Genomic DNA, 12,211 nt, shown 5'->3' on the forward strand with positions numbered 1-12,211 from the left:
AAGAAATTTATCGATCAAATAATGAAGGTGTTTAGAATGATTGGTTACAAAGATTTCTACGAAGTCAATAATTCAATTAGTATTTTCATTAATATTTCCGTTATATGGATAAATAACGTCAAATTTTCATTATTCAAGTATCCTTTTTCTTTAATTCCATATTTGCCTACTTTTACTTTAAAGCCAACCGACGAGAAAGATATGCGCACCATCTCGTTTATTTCTTTACGAACTGAATTTGAGTAGCATCGCAAATTAATTATAACTGCTAATACTGTGGGAGTGAGAGCAAGTCCATAATCATATGCAATTTTTCAGTTTGTTGAATCGACTAAGCTAAACTTGCAAAATTGCGTATTAACAATCTTTCTCATCGAAATTACATGTGCCAGACTTTTTACTCATATTATAGTATATGTGAGCTTATGAGTTATGATTGTGAAAGTATCTGTAAGTTGTATCAATACCAATATTTTCAGATACAAAAAGTAGACTAAAGGGAAGAGGTTAAGAGGTAACCTCTTAATCAGGGGCTTCCCTTGAATTATTGGTGTTCAGGTCAGAGGTAACCTCACCAAAGGAAGTGAGATTTCGTTTCTACGAGGGCCTCTGCGGCCTGTCCCCATCCTGTGAGACGGGCTCCGTGGATGGGTTCCTTATTTTAACGTGCTAGTATCCACACGTCTCGCACTCTCAATTCCCTCTGTATCTTTATCTTCCTCAGGAAGATAGAATACCCTCTGAAATTTTTACATCTCGGTGATCTCGAGATCCGAACGAGAACCGACATGAAGTTTTTTAGGGATTTGCTTAGGTCCGAAATAAAATTGAGAAAGAATATAGAGGAAAAAGAAGGAAAAGAAAAATAGAACCAAGTGGAGGGAGAGTCCTTGGAAGGATGCCATCGTCCCTCCTAAGAACCCTCCTTTCTTACAAAGGTATAGATAGATTTCTATAAATCTTGTCAAATCAGTTTACAAGTCTATTCTTAGGAACTTTAAGCTAGGACTATTAACCAATGCGTATCAAATGTCAGTTGTTGTTACCGAAAGAATGTCACTTCGTAGTTGGTAGGAGGATGAAGTTACTGTAAACAAGACATAGGAGCGCTGGACTCCTTGGTTTTGGAAGTGAATTTTCATGAAGAGTTTGTACCTGGATGTTGACAAAAGCGATGGGGGTGAACTCTAGACAGGTGAAATCTTCACATTTAAAGAAAAAGAGCTCTTTACTCAGAGCCGCTGAAAGGTTGTTCACTAGTTTTGACATGATAATATACTAGCGAAAATTGTTTAAAGAGTTATAAACCTATTGTACTTTTGTCAATTCACTCATAAACCATTTAATTTTGCCAATTAAGTTCTAAACCTTTTCACATTTTGCCAATTGAGTCCATTCGGTCAATTTTTAGCCGGAAATCGTTGAAGTGGACGCTGACCGTCTTACGCCATCTTACATGGCACGGCCGGCCCTGATGTGAATAAATTTTTTATAATATTTTAATATTTTTTCAAATTTTTATTTTTATTATTTTTCTTATGCTTTCTTTTCTTTTTTATCTTTCTTTCTTTTTCTTTGGCCAACCTTCACCGGACTTGGAAGAAGAAAAAGAAAAAGAAAGAAAGAAAGAAAAACAAAGAAATAATTAAAAAAATATTATTAAAACTTGTCCACGTTAACACCAGCCGTGTTACGTAGGACTTTTTGGACAATTTTCTAATATGCAAAAAATGAAAATAAAATGAAAAAAAGATCCAAATAACGTCTATCGTCCCGCTCCTTACTATTTCAATGAAGTAAATTTTAAACTTGTGGTACGTTTGTATTGCTGAAAACTTTATGATAAAGGAAAACATTTTCCATGAGAATCATTTTCGAGGAAAATAGTTAGTTTAAATTTGTTTGGTGGTTTAGGAAAAGTGATTTCCTTAGCAGAAGGGGATGTCATTTTCCCCCAATCTAAGTTTGTCGTTTTCAGTCCATGGAAAACGTTTGTCCGTAGATTGATTAGTTTTCCGTCATCCAAACATGGGAATGTTGGAAAATCATTTGTCAGAAAACAGTTTTAAATTGGATAGTCATATATGGTATAGGCAGAACTCTTTCCACTGTATCGCAACAAGAAGAAGTACCTAATCCCAATCCCCTTAGAAAAATAGAGGAATGCCGTGAGTCAGGCAGCTGAATGCAAGACCTTGGCTGAGCCACTCGACCACCAACCGAGAAATATAAGTCGATAAGAAATAAGTTTTGGCGAGTAATTTCGATAGAAAATAAAACTCTATTTACTACATCTGAATTTTACTAATATCGGTTGTTGTATGAAGGCGGGATGGATAGGATCGATAATGTTACGAGGAGAATATCTTCTCTTCATACGAAATATTCTCACTCGTGTTATTATTCATTAAAATGTGATTGGTTTGCCCTGAAAAATTAAGTCCAAGTAACGAGGTGGCTACGAACATGTTGCCTATAAATACCCATCAAGTGTTGATGTTCTGCAACGCAGCGAAAGCCTCTCCCCATTCTTCGATTTGCGTAGCCGTCCGATATCCGCAAACGAAGCACGAAAATAGTGGGGAACATGTCGGTTCAGGTTTCGGTAATTCCATCTTCTTCTCCGAGTAAAGGAAGAAGCGGCGGGGTCGAACGCCGGTCGGCAGAATATCACGAGAGCGTATGGGGTGATTACTTCCTCAAATATGGTTCTCCCTCCAACTCAACGGTTAGTAATTCTTCTCTTATCTTCTTCCTTTGTTTTCGTGCAACTGCGTTTTGTAGAATTAATAAAAGTCCCTATGTTCACGATAATTGATGGCATCAAAGAACTAAGGTCCGTTTGTTTAAAGGACAATTGTTTCCTAGAAATTATTTTTCAACTTTCCGGTATTTGGATGACGGAAAACTAATCGATCTACGAAAACGCGTTTTCCATGGACCGAAAACAATAAGCTTAAATTGGGGAAAAATAATTTCCCCTTCTAGCAATAAGGAAATTATTTTCCCTAAACCACAAAACAAATGAAAACTATCCATTTTCCTTAGAAATGATTTACATGGAATATATTATCCTTTATCATAAAGTTTTCAGTAACACACATGCACCATAATTCTTAGATTATTGGGCAGCATCGATCCCAATGTTGCTTGATAAATTGGTTACATATCGGAAAACTCTCATCATCCATCACTATGTAAGTCACCCATTATTCATGTTCCAGGTAAAAAAAAATGTATAACCAGAAAACTTTTGCAATTGCATGTTGTGAAGGTACCAATTACACTATATGTGAACGTAGGGAAAATATGGTGAAAGTAGGGCTGCTAAGGACCGCTTTGAGCTCTTCTTCTGCCTGAAAGCTCTCAACATTTGTGAACTCTGTGACTCTTCATGTTTATGAAAAAAGTGGGTTGTCTTCAAGTGTAAAGAAAGAACTGCTAGTAAGAAGTGGTAGAACAATGAAGGGATTGAGCGAGAAAAAAGTTTCCTTCCTCGTTTACTTTTTTCTCTTAGCCTTTCCATCCGGGAGAAAGAGAATGCGGATACATGGTTCTAGTTGCGTTGGTTTAGGACTAAGTCTTAGTAGCAGAACTTTGTGGTTGGCTTGATGATTTCGATCGTAATTTTGCTGTCCATTCAAGAGAAGTATCACCAATCGTACATGGTGGATTTTACTTTTGAATCTGTCTTTGCTTTCTCGGGCATTCAGCTTTTGTTTTGATCTCCATCCTCTTTATCAATTCAACTATCCCCCTCGGTCTTTCTCCATCAAACAGGGTCAAGTTTAACAAGTTTAGACTACATTGTATGCACCCGACGTATGCTACAGTCCCTCCTTTAAAAACATCAACAGTACTACTCCACCTAAATGAAATGATTTGGTCATCGATTATTCGATTTTAGAGAATAATCTTAGATTTCGTCTCTTTGAAAGTTTCAAAATGAAATGATTTGGCCTTTATCATTAATTCACTTTTCTGAGAATATATGCTCGTCGTAATGAGTTATCAGAAATTACAACTTGCCTTGTTTTCATATTTTCTTTCTATGGGTTTGTAACCAAGAAAACATTATTATTATTTTTCACAGTAACTTCGCTTTCCTTTGAGTTTTTTTTTTTTTTTTGTAATATATATATTTCACATGCTTGCTTTTATTCAGAATAGCGTGTTACATATTTGCAGAAGTTCAAATTCCTTGGAAGAGTGGAGGAACAAGTCGAGGAATTGAAAGGAGTGGTGAGGAAGATGCTGACTGATGTCGCGGATAAGCCTTCACAAATGCTTCACTTGATTGATCAAATTCAACGCTTGGGAATTGACTACCATTTTGAACGAGAAATAGATGAGCAATTAGAACATATCCACAAAAGTTACTCTCAACTCTATCATGGAGGTTTTATGGGAGATGACCTTCACATGGTTGCTCTTATGTTTCGATTGCTGCGACAACAAGGTTTCAATATCTCATCGGGTAAGTCTTAAACTTAGTGAACCAATTCGACAATATGCCCATAAAATTCCTTCTTTGGAAAATTAATGCCGCAAAATTTACTATTGCTCATTCGAATTTTAGGAGAAACAAGTGAAAGAAAATCTACAACATTAACTACGTGTAACGCCTTCCTAATTTCTAATCAATTACGTCTTTTGTCCCATGTTGGCTGGTCGCACAGAGGTCTTTAACAAATTCAAGGACGGTGAAGGCAAATTCAGGGAATCGCTCATCACAGATGTGCGCGGATTATTGACCCTATATGAAGCTTGCCATTTAAGGTGCCATGGCGATGATATTTTGGAGGAAGCACTTCCTTTTGCTATAACTCAACTTGAATCAATTGATGAAATGAAAGTAAGCAATAGTATTGCGAAACAAGTGAGTTGTGCCCTCAATCAGCCACTTCGCAAGGGGCTGCCAAGACTCGAGGCAAGGAATTATATATCACTCTACCAAGAAGAGCCTTCACATGACAAGGTCTTGCTCGCCTTGGCTAAGCTAGATTTCAACTTACTGCAAGAGCAACACCAGAAGGAAGCAACACCAGAAGGAACTCGGCAAGATTACAAGGTCAACTAACTTCACGTGATAGTATAATCTAAAATTAGCTTATAGATTGTGTTTTCCAAAGGTTTACTCGTCTAGTTTCAATTTACCCTGCTAATTAGTGCTTTTGAAAGTCCTTTACAAGTGAAAAAGTGAGTTTGAACTATGCGAATTCATCGGGCTAACGTACTTTCAATAACGCTCATCTTTGTTTTATCATAGGTGGTGGAAGGATATAGATGTTGCGAGGAAGTTCCCATTCTCTAGAGACAGGATTGTGGAGTTGTTCTTTTGGATATCGGGAGTATATTTCCGGCCGGAGTTTGCCGAGGCCAGATATATACTAACCAGAGTGATCGCCCCGATTTCCATTCTCGACGATATCTATGACGTCTATGGCACGTTAGAAGAACTCGTATCCTTCACCGAAGCAATTGAGAAGTACGTAATCCGCATTCTCTTTCTCAAACTTCTGAATTTGATCGAGTATGTGTAGAGTAAGTGTGTAATTTTCAAGGACTCGAATTCAGGTGGAGTGTTGATGCCATGGATGGACTACCGGAGTATATGCAAGCTTATTATAAGGTGCTTCTCGATCTGTATGATGAAATTGGGAATGAACTGGCCACGAAAGGAAGATCATATCGCCTTGTCTATGCAAAAGAAGCCGTAAGCATCATCGGCACCCTTTATATGCACCCAATTCAATTTTTCTCGGGAACCCAACATTCTTGTTTACGTTTAATTTCTCAGATGAAGAAGCAAGCAAGAGGGTACTTTGACGAAGCCAAATGGTTCCATACCGGCTACACACCAACGATGGAGGAATACATGTCCCTTGCATTATTAACGACCGGCTATGAAGAGATAGCGATCACATCGCTTGTAGGAATGGGCGATGTGGTCACAAGAGATGCTTTTGAATGGTTGCTCGGCGACTGCAAGATCTTGAAGGCTTCACAAACCATATGTAGGTTCATGGATGACATTGCTTCTCACCAGGTATAATAGAAACGTAATTATCCTCCAATAATCTAATGAAATTAGATCAACCACTACTCAATCGGAAACGCTGTTGACCTAATCACACCAATTTTATTGATATACAGTTGGAGCAAAAGAGGGGGCACGTAGCATCTTCGGTGGAGTTGTTGATGAAAGAAAATGGCATCTCGGAGCAGGAAGCTGAGGAGGAACTCCAGAAACGAGTTGTTGATGCGTAGAAGGACATCAATGACGAGTTTCTTCGTCTGACCGCGGTCCCAGCACCGGTTCTCATGCGAATTCTCAATCTCTCGCGGGTTATCAATGTTGTATACACCAACGGAGATCATTACACCCATTCGAAGACCAAGGTCAAAGATCATATCATATCGCTCTATGTTAGTCCCCTGCTGATTTGAAGTTTGAACTAAACATCGTCACACTGATGTGGTATTGAAAATAAAGGGTCTATCAACCATGCCTCTGAACTCTCTATTTTTCTTGGATGCATGAGGGAAAATATCATTACTAGTATGTACTTTCAAAATTGATTTGCATGATAAAACTCATAATTTCCCTTTTCTCGTCTTATATTCTATGGATCTTATGATTCGTAATACTTCATCCCGTAATTATCCTCACGTATAATATCTTATCTATTACATATTCTTTGTAACTTCTATTGAGAGGACAAAAGTTCATTTATGGTAGTACGTTTCTCTGAGTTTCATGGTTCATAATTGTTTCGCCAAAATTGCTCTCGCGACGAAATATCTTTCACTGAAATGAAACCTGGCAGTGGTGCGAGTTGTAGTTCAACTATTAGATTAGTGTAATTACGTGGAAAATCGTCCCAGTAAATTATGTTTCCACTCTGCCATTGAGGTAATAACACTATAAGTACCCGAATTTTTGTCCATGGAGGTAATATTATTTAACCATAATATGTACATGCTGGGGATTGTGGACAAATATACCAAAAAGGAGAAGTTTTTCTAGGATATTGGTCCGAGATTATACAACAGAAAATCTATTTGCATCAATACTAGTTCACTATTGTTGACGAAAACTCATATCCGAACCAAAAATAATTGGAGAGTCATCGAGATTGCTCTATGGTTCCACGCTCGACCACAAAATGCGCGGACGGGGTCGGGATGGAATGCTGAATTTACGCAAATCCAAGTGCGAGGAAATTTAATGATAATAACTTCAAAAGGTCAAATGAATATAAGAAAACCTAACTAACATGGCCCTGTTGTGGTCAACGTAGTCAACAACGACTACCACAGTAGCTACGGTCTAAGTTTCGACAGTCTTAACAGAGAGAGAGAGACAGAAATTGCACGACCAGATTTAAGGGCACTAAGAAGAATAGACAAAGCCGTTCTCTGATTTTTCCTTTTCATATTTAATTTATGTACCATATCCAAAGTGGGCTAAATATATTATTCTACCCTAATGCCTGAATAAATTATTTGAGTTTTTATCTAGATCTATTCGGAGGGAAAATTGTCCAAAAAATTCTAAACCTAACGTCAGTGGCTGGGCAAGACTCGCCCGAGGTTGGGAGGCTTGACCTCGCTAGATCTGGAGAGTTCGAGCCTCGTGCAGCCATGCCGACAAGGAAGAGCTGTGCGAGCTGTTGGCAAAATCTTGGGTTTGCTCTTTCTTCAATCAAGAGGAAGTCCCGGAAGTCCCTCCGATGAAAATTGACACCGTCGAAGGTGCTTCACACGAGAATGAACTGCAACATGTCAGATGTAAAATCGTCCAGGAATTTTCTAGAATCCGAGTGTGAAATCCATTTGATTTTTTTTTTATATATGGGAATCACGAATCCGTTGGTCACCTCCATCCACGTGACCTCTACTTCCATCTGAATTGCTTCGTAAAGAGAGAGAGAGAGAGAGAGAGAGAGAGAGAGAGAGAGAGAGAACTGATTCACAGGCCCACTAAAGCTGAAATGAACTGGACTAACGGGCCACGGATTTGGATTAGTGGGCTGCGCTAATTGAACCAGGCCCAAAGTGTCGGCCCATTTCATATTGACCGAATTGAAGCCCGCCCTTTTTTTTCTCTTTTTCTTTATTTGTTATTTATTGGTCATTTGTAATTTATTATGTATGTTCTTTATTTCATTTTATTATTATTATTATTATTATTATTATTACACGAAAAATAGAAGTTCAAATAACATACGTTGGCAGCTCTAAACTCCAACACAGCAATAGCTCTATCTATGATGGTGGGGGTGATGGGTTTGGTCTAGGGTCTCTGCTTTTTGTGGCACTTTTCTTTGTTTTGTACAATTTCTTGTGATTGAACCCATAATAAAGAGGAAAGTTTGTGTTTCGAATTGAAGCCAGATTGTCTAGGTTTCTATACTTGCCATTATGAAGAAGGTAGCAAAGTATAATCTTTCTTCTTTTTTTCAATGGAGAGACCATAATTTGTAAAATCAAAGCATTGGGTATTGGCTATTGTTGGCACTTAAATTTTGTTCAAAGGTTTTCCTTGCTCTTTTAAAAAATAGAAGAAACTCAAACACTATTTGATAACCTAATGGTTGGAAATTAAAGAGACAATGCCATAATTTGCCCATGTACTTTTGTTCAATGCTCAATTTGGTCCTCATGTTCTTTCAATAGGACCAAATTATTCCTTTAATTTGATTCAGTAAGATCGGCATCTGACATGGCAATCCAACTTAGCCATCGGACTTGTGTTTGTTGATGTGGTTGTACAAGTCATTGCCAAATCAACAAAAACCGTAAAACTTAAAGACAGAACCAAAATAGGAAAATAAATTAGAAAAAAAGAACATACATGAACTAAAGAGAGGCGGTTCCGTTGAGTGATGTTGTGCGGCTGTGCTCTTTTCTTGATCTCATATCTCCTTTGATGGGCGTCATTAAGTACTAAGTCACATGCTCTATACTCTAAGGGTGTGTTTGTTTGAGTGAAATAAGTTTCCGCGAATTGATTTTCTAGACTTCTACATGCGTCTGGTTTGTTGAAAAGGATTAGTCAACGGAAAACTATTTACGGTCAATGAAAATATGCAAGCTTAAAGTTAGAAAATTGAATTTTCTAACAAGAAATGGGAAAAACACTTTCCTGAAAAATGATTTTCTGGAAAGCATTTCCTTTATCATGAAATTTTTTTTCCGAAATAAACACATTCTAATATGAATTGTTAAAGAGTGAGCATATGTTAGTTAATTCTACGTTCCCTTCAATGTCATAAACATGTGGCAATTGGATTCTAATTACATCCACTTGAGGCTAAGCACGATGCGAATTTCACGCTTGAATGAGGTTAATAAGGTATTTTATGAGTAAATTTACCTAAACTCGACCACACAGGCGAACTCGATGTAGTAAAACCCGACAATGCTCGGAATGAGAACTAAAGAAGATCTTCTAAATACGAACCAAAGAAAGTGACCACGGCGTTTGCTTCTCACCTATGGTTGACACAGGTATTTTTTGTATTTTGTTTTTCTCCTTCTTTCTCACGTCTGATCAGAAATAAGGTAAGCAATGGAGATAGTGATAATATGTTGGAGCATCGACAACAGCTCATGTTGAGTTTGGTCATCAAGAACTGAAGAAGTCAGATGCAATAGATTAGGATTGGATAAAAAATTCCCTCGTATTTCTTATATCCAGTCATAGGGATAATTACCCGAAAAGTCATAAACCTATTATACATATATCAATTTAGTCTTAAACTTTTCAATTTGGCTAAAGTAATCCTAAATCTTTTGATGATTTCTCAATGCAGTCATTCTGGCCGGAAATTGCCAACATAAACATTAGCTACCTTACGTGGTACGGCCAACGCTGACATTGACAATTTTTGCACTTTTGTTTTGAATCTTCTAATTTTTTAATTTTTAAAATCTTTTATGTTCTTTTGTTACTTTTCCTGTTTTGTTGTCAGCTAATGTGATTGTACATGTGGAAATGAATTGGATGCTCCATGGATTTCACCGATGTGGATCTAGTCTTTTGTGCAAAAGCACGCGGACTGTTTGCTGAAGTGTGGAAGCTTGGGGTTTTTTTTGTACCATTCAAGTTTGTTGAGGTGCAATGGAAGTAGTTTACAGTGGTTGATATCTGTACTCCACAGGTCTCTTGATGATTGTATGCCTTACAATCAGATTCAGCAATTTTAAGCGGCTCTCTTAGGCATAGGTGTTCTTGTCCGGCTATCAAAAGGAAAATAGATCCTCCTTTCTGTAATGACACATCAGACTCGGGCTGAATAGAATACCTTGAGCTAGGGTGCGAGCTTTTGACATCAATGAACTTTTACCCTTTGCATGTGGGGAGAGCACCTAAATAATGGGATAGACTTCTGAAATGGTATCATCTGTCTTGACTTTTTTCTAGGCTTCAGATCATGATAACTTTTGTGCGTGATGTCTTTAGCTGTAGAATTAGTATGTTGCCTTTCTTTGGTTCTTAATTTCTCAATTCTTGTTAATATGGAGTTGATTAATCGAGGGGATGGTTCTTTTTCTTTATTCTTGTGGTAAAGTTATGTGCTCCTTCTTATTCAGCTCAAGGAAACACGGAAATGCTTCATCATTGCATTTTTTTTATTAAATATCTCAGACGGGCTGATCTTGAGTATTTATGTTTTTCCTGACAGGTGGGATCAAGCGGCATAACTTCAAAAGAGGTCTAGTGACACACGGGTCCAAGAGCCACAGGCAGTTGGGTTCGATTGGTGCGGGAACAACGCCTGGTCGTGTATATAAGGGGAAGAAGATGATGCCTGGTAGGATGGGAGGATCAAAGAGATAGATTGGGAAGCTTAAGATTGTTAAAATCGATAAAGATCTGAATGTGGTCATGGCCAAAGGCGCCGTTCCTGGAAAGCCCGGAAATCTTTTGCGGATAGCACCCGCCAAGATTGTGGGGAAGAACATTCCTAAGAGTTAGGATTGGCTGCGCTACTTACTTTCTATGTTGGTTTAAATTTTTTCTGCACCAGGTGATAAAACTTTTCAATTGCAGGCTAATTTCTTTGGTTGACGGGATGCCGTTAGATCCATTTAGCATTCATACCCTCAATGAAATGGGGTGGTGAGCGGGACCGACACAGTTTGCTTGATAATGGTGAAGAAAAGAACGATGAAAATGCGATTAATACGCATCTAGAGAAGTTAATCTGTCATAATTAATTGATTTCAGTTGGCGGAGGCCACAAAATACTTGAGAATTCTTCGGTTCTTGAAGTTGGTGGCACATGTACATCCACCATGTTTTTTTTTTATCGAAATAATTCTTTATTGATAATATTTGGAAAGAGGAGATCCCATAGAGTGGGCATAATTACATAAAAGATCCAAAAGGACCTGAGGGGGGGAAGATAACCAGTAACTTGGCAAGGCTTTTTCTCTATAGCAGCCCAATCTGCAATTGAATTAGGGTGCGAATGACAACCATTATGTTCCAGAAACAATTTCTAAAACAGAAATAAATTTTTCTATTTATGTTCCCAGAACGAGTTTCTGATAAAAGAAACCTGTTTGATAACAACAAAAAATTTCTATTTCTAAAACAGAAACCCGTTTGATAACAGCATAAAATTTCTATTTCCTGAAACATGAACCCGTTTGATAACAACATAAATTTCTATTTCCTGGAATAGAAATCCATTTTTTTAGATACCCTTTTGGGGGTTAAACCCCTTTTAGGGTTTTTTAAGGGTTAAAACCCATTTTAAATCTTTAAACTAAGGAGTTTTCAAAAATACCATTTGGGCACCTCAAAAAATTTAAATTTCACTCAAAGTGAGTGGCCACATGTATTCTAAGCCATCTTTGTGAAGTTTTGAATTTTTTGATTTTTTGATTTTTTTTTAAAAATTCACCAAATTTCTTATTTTCCCGAAATCTGACTTTTTTTATTTTCTGGAAATTTTTATGAATTTTTCTGGAATTTTTCAATTTTTATGGATTTTCTGAAATTTTTTTTTTGAGATTTGTAGAAATTTTCTGGATTTTCTAAATTTTTTTATGAATTTCCTGAATTTTTTTATTTTTTCTGATTTTTCTAATTTTTTTTACAATTTTTTTTATTTTCCTGTTGGGAATGAACCGGACTGAATCGGTTCAAATCGATCTAACTAGGTCAGACTGGGGCCAAATTTAAGAAGAGATG

General features: G+C 37.3%; 1 pseudogene; it reads left to right on the plus strand.

The window, feature by feature from the left end:
• The first annotated feature begins 2,525 nt into the window (after positions 1-2,525).
• Positions 2,526-6,622, plus strand: LOC115669752 ((-)-germacrene D synthase-like; annotated as a pseudogene).
• Positions 6,623-12,211: the final 5,589 nt, after the last annotated feature.

The sequence above is a fragment of the Syzygium oleosum genome, unplaced genomic scaffold (genome assembly GCF_021117445.2).
Source record: "Syzygium oleosum isolate NSW1041296 unplaced genomic scaffold, Sole_v2.1 Sole_v2.50, whole genome shotgun sequence".
Taxonomy (NCBI): domain Eukaryota; kingdom Viridiplantae; phylum Streptophyta; class Magnoliopsida; order Myrtales; family Myrtaceae; genus Syzygium; species Syzygium oleosum.